Raw genomic sequence first — 12,239 nt, 5'->3', positions numbered from 1 at the left:
TTTCGAACTGTTTTTGCAACAATTGAATCCCACAATCTATGCCTAACTGTGTCAATTTCTTTACATTTTTAACACAGGGAAAATTCAATTTTCTTCCATTGATATAATTTTAGAAATGCTGGTATGGCATTCTGCTCTTTATCTGCGGCAGTAATACTTCTGTTATATATTGCTGGTGCGTTCGTTGCTGACTTTTACAAAGTTAATCCGGTGATAATCTAGTAACAGCGTCCACAGATAAGTAATTTACCCTTGCTTGCTTTGACGAATTAGGCAATCAACCGCTTCAGATAATAGACGCAACAAAGTGACAAAACTCCGCGTAAGATTGTCAACGTCAAATATTGTACGTGACAATGCGAAGGAGAGAAAGAAATCGTACAAACCAGTGCCAACATAAGACTAGGGCACCAAAGGTTGGCAGTATAATCCTTTTTGACATATCATAGTCAAACGTACTATAATAAAATAAACAACATAACAAGAAGAAACCTGTGCTGAGACCAAGGCACTTCTATCTCCCCTCCATTCCTTGGGACGGACAACCCCTATGGTTTTGATAAAGATGGTAATAGGTGTGGAATATTTGTATAATGGTAAACTTATGCATCTGTAACTCCAAAATATTGCATATCCGGACAGAGACAGACAATGTCAATTCTTTGCATGGTGCTTGGTATGACGTTTGATCTACCGGATACCTTATTGGATATTCATATTAGTTGCCTTGTAGCAATCCAGGTCATCCATTCACTTATTTATTTATCTATGAATGCCTTGTTGTATACTATATTTGTTTCACACACGTTATTACGTTAAGATTCATGCGAACACCTGATATTCGTTGAATCAATAAAAATATGAGTAATTATAATAGTAAAGATTTGGAACTACAGAAATATTGGGCGTTATTCTATTAAATCCCATAATCAAGACTCCTAGTTACGAGAAATAAATCGAGGGAAATAAAATCTCACAATTGCTAGAATTTAAATATAATAATCCTTTCAAAATGCCGAAGTTTTTATTCACTTTATTACTAGGGCCAATATGAAATTACGATATTTTTATTCAGAAAAAAACACTTATCACGCTGTAGTTGAAATATTTGTCATTTTTATAGTATGATCACAAGTTCTTATATTATGTCGTGCGCATCGCATCAATTTGCGTATTTTAGAAGTACATACTCATGTGTGAATCGTAACCTGACTTTTTTCTCAGATTTGGAAAGGAAAATTTAATAATACACGACTTCAATCACCGATGGTATATTTTGTAGACGGATGATACTCCCAAAAGTCACATTCTTTAGTGCATTGACTTCTCACAGTATCCATGGGTTCATGTGGAGGTCATGCCGAAAACATGGGTACAATCTATTCACCCAGATTTCCAGAATACTATCCAATAAATCTGCCCTGTACTTGGACCATAGCAACTGTTGTTGGTCGCATTCTACGGTTTCAGTTCGTCATTTATGACATCCCAGAAGGTGATACCCTGGTTCTCACCGAATGCCAAGACGGAATGAATCGCGAAATCGAGGTTATCAATTCGATAGCTTATTCATGTTCAAATGAAGTACAACTTAAACTCAATTGTCATGGTGGGACAAATCTACATAAGGGAATATTTGCTGTCACGTTTCAAGGTAAGAGTGAAGCCTGTGACGGGAACTTAAATAATATGGTCAGACAGTGGACAATTCATCGGTTACTTTCTCAAACAAGAACATCAATCGGTAGACTCTGTAGGCTTACACTAATTTGCGGAACGGAATGAGCGGAACGGAACGGAACGGAACGGAATAGCCACACCAAATAAAAAATTAGTTTCTCTTAATTAGAGTCCATTTTTCGCCCACTGGATTTTTGAGCGGAAAAGAATGGAATTAAGACAGACATTTTGATTTAAATAAAATATATCATTTATTCAACTCTACCAGTAAGGCATCTCAATTTTTGAAGTTTCCAAAATGAAAATTATGTCAAATACCACAGAAAACGAGGCTGTAACTTCAATTTGATGTTACATCTAAATTTAAATCTAACCCTGAGAATCACGCCTTATAGAGGGCACTACCATAGTGTGGAGGGGGTGGTCAACCCAAAAGAGGGCGTGTCTATGGCCAACATGTAATTGTGCACTCTGTTTTGTTACGTACGATCGCAATGTTTTAAGATGTCACCGCCACACGAGCAGCTGTATATTTTTTCGAAAAAAAGCGGATTACAACTTTCGTAAGTTTGGACAGTTTAGATGAATTAATCCAGGAACTCACCATGACGCACTGTAAGTAAAACTTATAAATTGCTGCGGGTGTACCTGGCCCTGCCACTCCTCGCCCTGCCTGGCTGTTTGTGAGACTCTCATCACGCTAGTCAGGGGTTGCATCCGCGCCAATGAACACACAGTCAGCAATGCAGTTACAATGTATCAATTTTAGAAGTTAGAATTCGTCACCACCTCCCTTGTTTTTTCACCTCCGCGCCAAATGTAATCTGGCGCCATGCCATCGAGGTGAATATTTCATACACAGACCGCCACCTCATGGTAGCCATAGCATCCTCCAGCAGATGCGATATCCAGGGTGAGGTTTGGATTCAGGTGTAGTTTCAGATTTGAATTATAGCTTCAGTCCAGTAGTCTTATTCATTTCCAGCAGCAGTCTCGGGAGCAGTCTTGCCTGATTATATGTGTAATGTTTGATTTATTGTACTTGCTCTACCACACTTCCCGAAGTGTGTTTCTATGGAATAAAGTTCTTTTCAGTCTGAAACGTTTTCACGATTTTCATCACGGGAAGAAAAACTTCGAAAAACAGATGTATTACTTTAAGGGTTGAAAAAATGATATATTTAAATCCAAATTTCTTTTTTAGATCCGAAATTCCATGCTGTTCCGCTCCAAAATTCAGTGGACGAAAATAACTGAACTCTAATTAAGAGAAACTCTTTTTCTTTTCCATGTGGCTATTCCGTTCCGTTCCGCTCATTCCGTTCCACAAATCAGTGTAAGCCGACTTTTTACAGTAATCACAAGCTGCAATAAGTGTGTTCCTGATAGTTAGGAGATGTCAAGGTCCCACAGTCATTTTCACGAGAGACTGATAAGCAGGCAAGCCATCGATTTCCTCAGAGTCTCATTTGCAACGATTTTCTCTTAAGGCAGTATGCGCCTCGAAAGTGAGAGACTTAAGCTTTTTGATCAAACTTTCAGGAATGAAAATTTCAACCATTCTTTTACCAAATCAACAATAATATCGATGGTCACGGTGCAAAGTTTGGAACGAGCTAAGCAAATTACCCACCATGTTTCGATATTTGAAATTCAAAATGGCCGCCATTCCTGTGTTAACTTTATGGGGAAAATTACATTTTGGATTTTTGATAAACTAAGCTAATGAAAGTTTTTCGTTCTCCAAGAGTCTTAAAATGAGCCTCCATAAGTGGTAGACCAGAAATAAATTGTTTAAATTTTATCTGTCCCCGAGGCGCGTTTTACCTTAAGTCAGTGAGTAGGAAATTGTCTCTACTACCGTACGATGCACGACCAAACAGATAAGGCAAATTAAGAAAGCGTGAGCATCAACACTGAAATTTCAAACTTTTGCCCAAACTTTGCTCAAGGAAACTCTCATTCACAAAAACATGTGTCAATGTGTAAAGTTTTGGATACGAGGAAAATATCACCTTAAATTTATCGATATTTCAAATGTACACGTTCCGCACCACCTACGGAGAGAAATTTACGAATCAAAATAACAAAAAAATGAAAACTTCATTTGCTCTACAGGTTAGTTGTTTTTACAGGGCAAACTCTATCTCTCACTGATCATACAATGTATGAATCAATTCTTGTGACAAACAAGTAGCTACCGTACAGTGAAATATTATTGTAAGTGAATTTTAATTAAAAATAATATCCTCCTCGAATTATGTTCGTCGTTCATGATGTCATCTGAAAATTTATCATTTTCTTCACTTTCAAATATTAGTTTAGGTTTGTGTCAGGTTTAAAAGTCATATAATTATATTAAGCATAACACGATTGGAACTATTTTCAAATGTATCAATACTGTTAAAGGTGCCCTGTAGCTGTAGGTTGCAATATTACAAATTACCCATAAAACAAGGGAATTGCAAAATTAAAAGAAAATATTAGAGCTCAAATATGCTGATGAAACCACCATTACTGCAGTATTCTCCCAAATTAGTTCCAGTCGTGTTATATTGAAAATCAGTGTGGTCATAAAAATTAGAATCTACGAACGTTCCATTTTTAATATTTACGTTATGTTTATACAGGCGATGGATACATCGGTTGCTACGATTGCCACCGAAAGGAACATTTCCCTTGGTTTGAAAGTTTGCAAATGACTATCCAGTTGTGTTTGGAACACTGCCATACTGTAAATCAGGGCATTCAGTTCGCCGGGCTATATGGAGGGAATGAGTGCCATTGCTTCTCTAATATTTCACATTGTAACAAAGTCACTGATGAATGGTGTACGGAAAGGTGCACGGGCGACGATACACATGTGTGTGGTGGATCATCAAGCTACAGCATTTATGAAAGTAAGTGACGACATAAACTGTAGACAAAAATCTATACGTAGGCTGTTGCAGCGTAATGTTATTCAAAATTTTACAAACCTGTATTCTAAACTTATTTTACAATCACTGAGATTGTACTGATTTTTCTATTAATATGATCGTAACACGATTATTCGTGGGTAATTGAATAAAAATGTCGTGTGAACGTTTAAAGTTTGGAATAAGATAAAGTATCTCTTAACATTTATGAATATTTGAAATTCACAATATCCGCTCTACCTATAATAAATCTGCGTAGAGAAATTTACAAACTCAAAAAGTGAAACTTGTTTCCTTTACAAGCTAAGAATGAGTCTACATAAGAAACAGACCACCAAAGTGTTATAAAATCATTTTGAGTCCAAAAATCTAGATTACCCTCGACGACTTAGCACATTTAACAATTACAACTGATACTACAATTACTGAAATATGTCAAGTCGGTTGTGACTGTTGCTATTTCTATCGAACATACAATTTAAAATGTTGCTAACATTTCCTTGATTTTAGAATTAACCCCACATTGTTATCCTCCCTTCGATGACGCGGATCGAAACTTTTCCTACGATGGGACCTGTCCGTACTTCGATGGAGATGTACTTTCGGTCACCTGTAACAAAGGTTACGAGCTAGCGTCTCCTCACAGTAGCATTGTCTGTCAAGACAGTGGACAACATGCGGCATGGAATGATTCCTTGCCAAACTGTGCAAGTAGGTATCCATTATAAATATATATAATTACATACTGTAGGCCCTATAGTTGATGACATCAGACCCTTTCCTCTCGGTGTGTGTAGCGAACAGTGAACCTCGAAAGGAGTTGAGAGTCGGGCTATAATTATTAAAAGTTTTACTTATTCGTAAAATAAGTAAGAGCTATATAATGACAAGTTTCCCAACGATATTAATTTGCCATAACACGTTCCACTATTCCAGTGTGCATTAAAGTAGCCATGTCATCAAATGTGCAACTAAAATGCTGTGTTTAGGAGGCTGAGACAACATATCCATAATAGGAAAATTCACTTTTGAATTGAGCTGTTCAAACTTACCACTATATTCTCAAAATGACAAAACATTTATAGTTTTTATCCTCGTTTTTGAGAGAGGCAATTAGATATACAACCACACTGATATCGCAGGAGAGATGAAATGGCGTTCGTGCATCTTTACTCAAAATGCGAACCAGTTTCCCTATGGCGCGTAATCAAGGCCAATATTCGAACTCCCAATTTTCAACTATCGAACTCAACATTCAACATTCAAACTCCCAATTTTCAACTATCGAACTCAACATTCAACATTCAAACTCCCAATTTTCAACTATCGAACTCAACATTCAACATTCAAACTCCCAATTTTCAACTATCGAACTCAACATTTGGGATTCCTATTCCCCATTTTCAACTTTCGAACTCCTCATTTTCAACTATCGAACTCAACATTCAACATTCAAACTCAACATTTTCAACGTTCGAACTCAACATTTTCAACGTTAACGTTCGAACTCAACATCCTCAACGTTCGAACTCCACATTTTCAACTTTCGAACTCAACATTTGGGATTCGTATTCTCCCTAGGCATCCCTAACTTGCTTCATTGTAGTTACCCACGTTTTTCCTTCTGGGCTATACTACGTCAGAACGCGTCATAGATACGTCACATGACGTTTCGGAGTTTTAGAGTTATTCCTATGTGATGTTCTAGAGGGTCCAAAAATATGAACCGGAAACACTTGTGATGCTATAACTTCAAGATTTACCGCCGACCTCCGCCATCACTTAATTCGGTCGCTATCATGTCGTCTAATGACAAGAGCATGCGTGCGTGGCTCGCCATGGCTTATTTTAAAATTAACGACTCGCTTGTTAATTTCCACACTAACAGCCAAAAACACAACTCAGACACTAAACACACCAAAGCACATACAAGACGAGATTGCTGATATGTGAAGCCACTTTCCCTTTATTACACTGTGACCACTATGTTCATTATCATGTAGGCCTATTTCAGCTTGAGCGGAGATACCTCTATTTGCATATTTAAATTAGAATTTCGTTAAAATGGAAGGTGCTGTTCTACTTGACCGTTAGTGTGATTTTTCCTGGTTTTTTTGTGTTTTTTTTTTTTTTGGGGGGGGGGGGGCAATTTCAGCCCATGTTTTCCCAACAAACGATGTCAGAGACGTTTCTAAGGTAACTTTGTGCCTATGAATATTTATCGACTTCTACGGCTTACTTTTGGTGCTATGTGTGTATTGTCGATCATATGGCTCGCTAAACATAGGCCTACCATTTGGGCTGCCGCAACTACAGGCCCAGCTGATTATTGTGAATATTTTTACATAGTTAGACAGTCTAATCATTATTTATGCCCCCAAACTTAGTTTTATTCTTATTCATGCCCTGTAAATCACTGCTTTGGCCCCGTAGGTCGTACACCGTCCCGCCATCAGAAGACAAGATGGCCGCTTAGAATGAGGAACGTGTTGCACTCCGCTGACGCCTTGCTCACGTTTACAAATTGTTTAGGCCCAAAGATTGCAACAATATCACATATTTTACTGTTGTCAATCCAACTTATGTTATATTTGATACTTGGGTTACTATTTCGCGGTAGTCCTCGTTGGCATTGGCTACCGATAGGTCATTGTCAACTGTCAGTGTCTGTCTCATGGAGTCGATGCATGTCGTGGTCGGACATTCCCACGTCTGATTTTCCTGACCCCTCAGCCTTTCAAGATAATAATATCGTTGTAAGAGTGGATTTGAGTGACCGTGATTTGTCACAGTTTTCCTTTTCACTGGTAACGGGTAGTATATCACTGTTCATTTACCATGTTTCAACTCGTCAATGTTGACTAAAGTCCGATAGCCTTGAACGGTAACAGCGCATACATGGCATTGTGAAATAATGCCGCAAATATAGGCGCACTGTCAGAAATTCACGAAACTTGTCACAAGCGTTGTTTAATAGCAAGTGGTTTGACACAACAAGTATTATTTTGTTCAAGACCTGTATCAGTGTGTTTCGGGTCACAGTCTAAAAATACCACACAGCTGAGAGGTATAAACCATCATGGCAACGTACGAATTCAGTGGCCAATTATCATTAGCATTTATTTCTATCATGTCTAGATACGATGAAATTACTCTCAAAAGTGTACATTACCTCATAGCTTGTTCAATTTCGCATTAAATAATCATATTTGTGAGCTTTCGAGCCCATTTTCACGACCAAGTCGCTCGAACGACGTGTATTCCGCCATATTGCTTATTTACATTCAGAACGAGGCTCTGCAGCATATTGAATTATGCAAATTTCTATACGTCCGCTCAAGCTGATTTCACGTTGAGCGGCTTGCACCAGCTGGACAATACGCTCACTACACATTCCAATGCCACTTAACTGTGACACAAGTCTAACAAGACTCTCACACCTACGTGACACATCTCCCCGTCGGTCGGGCTGGTCAAGGTAAAGTAGCAGCCTAGACAAACTACCACTGACGTAGTCACGAACGAACTCGGTGTCGTCCATGTTCAAAATGAACTGCGAGGTCATCATGTGTTTGGGACTCCCTAACAAAGTGATAAGTAATATCATGTAAAATGACACCGACGGTTTTTTAAAGTCGTATTGACTATATGTATGCTCATTTTGGCTTGTGTTCGCTGGCTAGTGGTCTAGGGGGACCTATGACTTCGATAGTTGAAAATGGGGAATACGAATCCAAAATGTTGAGTTCCATAGTTGAAAATGTGGAGTTCGAAAGTTGAAATGTGGAGTTCGAATGTTGAAAATGTGGAGTTTGAAAGTTGAATGTGTGGAGTTCGAAAGTTGAAAATGTTGACTTCGATAAGTTAAAAATGGGGAATAAGAATCCCAAATGTTGAGTTCGATAGTTGAATGTTGAGTTCGATTGTTGAATGTGTGGAGTTCGAAAGTTGAAAATGGGGAGTTCGATAGTTGAAAATGTGGAGTTCGAAAGTTGAAAATGTGGAGTTCGAAAGTTGAAAATGTGGAGTTCGAAAGTTGAAAATGTGGAGTTCGATAGTTGAAAATTGGGAGTTCGAATATTGGCCTTGATTACGTGCCATAGTTTCCCCTAAATTTGCGATATGCGTATCACTTACATTCACAAAAACTCTACTCTGTTGTCAATTGATGTATTATATTTAAGATCAGATTGTTATGTTATTATCGTAACAGTTTAAGAAGAAAATGCAAACTTGAAATGCCGCCTTCAACAGCCCATAGGATTGCATGTAACTTTTTATATGTCTCCACCAAATTAGTATGCCAAGCAATGACGGCGGCTCAGGGCAAACATTTGCAACAAAAAGGCAAAGCAACTCATCGCAAGTCGACTACTACAGCTGCAATTTGCGTATATCAATGTGTAAAAGTACTGTACTGTGTCGTTGGACTTCCTCCAAGAGCAACTCTCTCAGAAAGTATTCCGTGGTATCAAATGATCAGAAAGGTATAGGCATTTTTCATTTTACGAACTGTGACAACAAAATATTCGCTTCAGATCTGAAAACACAATGTGAAATCTTAATTTCACACTGAGGTCAGCCATTTAAATTTTCTGTTGTGATATCGTTCTACTGGACAAACAAATAGCATAAGTAGATAACGATTTAGCAAGTGATGACATCTGTAATAATATAAGAAATAATTATATTCCTATCAAGTAATAGACTGTGGGGATCCCGGTGATGTAAAGGATGCGGACAGACAAGGTGAAGTTCAAGAGTTCACTTACAATAGTACCTTGAAATACGTCTGTCGTAAAGGCTTCTACATGGAAGGAAAGGACGTCATTATATGCACAGAATATGGAAATTGGACAAGTAAGCCTGTATGTATAAAGCACGGTGAGTTCGCAATCATTTTACAGGTTTAATATGTTCGAAGCTTAGCGTTTACTCATAGCACGGATAACCTTGATGATCTCTCAAATGTGTCTGCGTACACCCGTTGCCCACTGTTTCAGCAATGAAAAGAACAAGGCTACGCCTATTTGTTTGACAGAGAGGGGCAAAGTACGACATGATAACCTCTCTTGCAACGGAATTTTATTTGGACGTCAGAATATGTGACAGAGGTGTGATGGTGTTGTGTGTAAAGTAAACAGTGGAAGAGGATGAATACTGAATATGTTGGCTTGTCTTTTGAATTTGAAAAATTGTCGATAAATTATAAATTTTCCTTGAGCATCAATTAACTGACCTGTTTGCGAAATTAGGCCAAAACAATAAATTGTGCTGTTCCGATAACATGGTTTTCAAAAATAGGGTAGTTTATAGGTGAGCAGGAATTTTTTTCCGAAATATTTTTATTTTTAAATATGCATTTTTATGGATTCAGGCGGTCAAACACTGGCCACAGCATTTCCAGAAAAATATATCATACATATATATAAAAAGAAAAAAAAACATAAAAGATGTCCTCGTTCAAGCAAAAATGAAATCCCAAGTAACGAACGCGCGATTTTGCGGTTTTTGCTTTCTTTTTTTACTTCCGTGTTTACGTAGCTCTAAACAGTTTAGGGTCGGAATTTAAAAAATAGGATAGGTCAGGTTATCGGAACAGTACAACTTTTTTTGTTCGGCCTTATACAGTTCCTTGATAAACAAGCAAATTCAGTCTGGACTTGAACTTATGTATCAACACTAAAATTGCATATACAATGTACTGCGCTGGCAAGGCTAATACTCGACAAATGCGTAGAAATATATATTTTTGTTTTATAGAATAACAATTAAAAAATAGAATAAAAAATGTCAGCTGACTGACATCAAAGGTAGGCATAGGATAAAGCAGCCTAGCTCGCTATCAAATCAAGAAATAAAAGTAAAATGCAATAAGTATCAAATTATGCAGATATAAAAACGGAAATACATTGAGTTACAGCTAATATCGCTTTAAAAGTTAGACTGTCTTTTTCATTCATCCACGGTGCCAACTGAACACTCAACTCCGGTAATTTGAACGTATTCTTTACTAAGACTGGTACGTTCACATTAGAGTATTTGCTTTTTTCACACTTTGACGAAGGACGTATCAGGTACCTCGCTATCGAACCCTAATATAAATGTTATCATAACGGAGGGAATCATTTTAAAGTTATCATCGTCAGTGCCACTGAATTCATTTATGAAAGTATGTTGACATTGTAAAAATGACTTGCCTTAACCACTGAAGTTGATCTATCCTCCAAACTGAATGATAGACACTCGTTTTCATGAATGTCTACTTACGTCTTTATTTTTCATGTCATCGCACTCAAACATATTCCTTGTTGCCAACGTTGTCAGGGAGTGCATCACCTAATAGTGGTTCTATCGGAGTCGGTATGTGTCTATTTGTTATTTTATACTTCATCCTAAATAACATGGAAATAATAGCTTTACTTTTTCAATAATGATGGTTGAAAACAACGGTTAACAAAGTTAATACTTTTTGCGACCGTCTTCATGATGAGTGTCCAGAAAGTCGCCAATATATCTACATTAATGTTACATCTTAAATGTCTTTTACAGCCATGAATTAGGAGCATTTTTTTGCATTTTAAAACTAATAGCGTGAACTTTAGCAAAAAGCCTAGGGCGGCTGACACCAGACATAAGCAACACAAGCGGTACATGTAATGCCGACATCTTTCCGAGAGAAACTTTGTTTAGCTTGTCAGATTGTAAATGCAATTTTGTAGTTTGAGTGAAAGGATGGTGACTTTCGTAAAAATTAGCGTAATTTTATCGACTATGCGTAATAACCAACCCTATCGCTTTGTATGAATCATGTAGGTGGAATCGTTGGTACAACCATTACAGTCGTTATCTTAATACTAGTTGCGGCCTTCTTCGCTGTGTCTATGTACAGAAGGTAGCTTTATTGTTCACTAATGACAGATAGTAACATTCAACGTTAACCTTCAGAATTTTATATTGAGTGGGGGTAAAATTCATTGATCTGGCAAAATCTTTTGTACGTCCGATGGTCAAAATGTCGTCGCTTGAATATTCTAAACAAAAAAATTGTGACCTAAACAATTTTCAATTGCTAAAACAGCCGGTCAGAAACAATTATGCGTTATAGTTATACCAAGCGTATACGGGAAGACTTGCATTCTCCTTTCACATAATTTAAACATTAAGATGTAATTATGAACTCGTATATGTTTTTATAATATGGAATATAATTGTAACCAAAATTATCTTCAAAATATGTGTAGCTCAAGTAAATGTGTTGGCAGTCTTTTGCAAAATTTCGTTGATCCCGGTCGAAACTCATATTAGTGATATCGTTATTGGTGTTTTCTAATTGGCGGAAAGTCGACAATGTTGCCGGAATTCTACAATCATTGTACCTAAATTATATCGTGGATATACAATTGATTTATAAAGAATCGTACGTCAAGACATTCAAACTTAACTGTTTAATTTTTCATCAGTTCGAAACAAACGTCCACAGACAAACAACAACTTTGACGTCATCCGTAATAAGAGAGTTTACTTTTCTTCTATTCATATGATATCTTTCCTCAATAAGGTCAATGTCAAAGGAGTTCTCCACCTCAGAGGTAACATTCAATCTTGAAAGAACTCCTAGAGCAAGTGATAATGCTGAAG

General features: G+C 37.3%; 1 long non-coding RNA gene across 1 annotated transcript; it reads left to right on the top strand.

The window, feature by feature from the left end:
* The first annotated feature begins 10,891 nt into the window (after window positions 1–10,891).
* LOC139128228 (uncharacterized) lies at window positions 10,892–12,189 on the top strand. The gene is made up of 3 exons (XR_011551343.1): window positions 10,892–10,961; window positions 11,415–11,493; window positions 12,160–12,189. It is a non-coding gene; the product is annotated as an uncharacterized lncRNA (long non-coding RNA).
* The last annotated feature ends 50 nt before the right edge of the window (window positions 12,190–12,239 follow it).

The sequence above is a fragment of the Ptychodera flava genome, chromosome 1 (assembly GCF_041260155.1).
Source record: "Ptychodera flava strain L36383 chromosome 1, AS_Pfla_20210202, whole genome shotgun sequence".
NCBI classification, from domain to species: domain Eukaryota; kingdom Metazoa; phylum Hemichordata; class Enteropneusta; family Ptychoderidae; genus Ptychodera; species Ptychodera flava.
The sequence above is the reverse complement of the archived record's forward strand: the minus strand, read 5'-3'. Positions and strand labels throughout refer to the sequence as shown.